The sequence below is a fragment of the Arachis ipaensis genome, chromosome B10, assembly GCF_000816755.2.
Source record: "Arachis ipaensis cultivar K30076 chromosome B10, Araip1.1, whole genome shotgun sequence".
Classification (NCBI taxonomy): domain Eukaryota; kingdom Viridiplantae; phylum Streptophyta; class Magnoliopsida; order Fabales; family Fabaceae; genus Arachis; species Arachis ipaensis.
In genome coordinates this window covers 7,085,959-7,086,495 of record NC_029794.2, presented here as the reverse complement: position 1 = coordinate 7,086,495, position 537 = coordinate 7,085,959, and the positions used below count along the sequence as shown (strand labels likewise).

The 537-nt window shown below is 17.7% G+C and overlaps 1 protein-coding gene across 1 annotated transcript in view; it reads right to left on the bottom strand.

Moving 5' to 3' along the window:
• Positions 1-537, bottom strand: part of LOC107620042 (oligopeptide transporter 4) — a 6,168-nt gene that overhangs the window by 4,131 nt on the left and 1,500 nt on the right. The window lies entirely within an intron of this gene.

The window sequence follows — 537 nt, the reverse complement described above, 5'->3', positions numbered from 1 at the left end:
AGCTTGTTATAAAAATTAAAAATTAATATTTAATTTTAAAATAATAAAAATAAATCATTTTTAATTATTTAAAATTTATTATAAAAATAAATTAAACAAAAATTAAATATTGAATAATAACCACCATAAAATTGACTTTTGAAAATATCTTTCAATAATGCAAGTCAAAGTTACTTTGCAAGTAACTGGATAACAATAATGTAAAAAAAAGTTAACTCATATTTTAATTGATCTGTCATTAATTAATTGCTATACCGAATTTTATAAGAGCTTGATATCTAACTTTCAATTTATTTAGTCGCCCCTAATAGTTGACGTAAAATCCTAGGGTAGGAATATCCTAACAAATTAAGCCTCTTAATAGTATATCTTTTGGACTTTTTTCTAAAAAAAAAATATAGAAAGTCAACATTTTTATTAAAATTTAGTTAGTATTTAATTAATAAAAAAAATAATTTTTTATTATTAGATAAAATCTTACACTATTAAAAATATTATTGATAATTAATTAATAACTATAAATTACAAAATCTACTG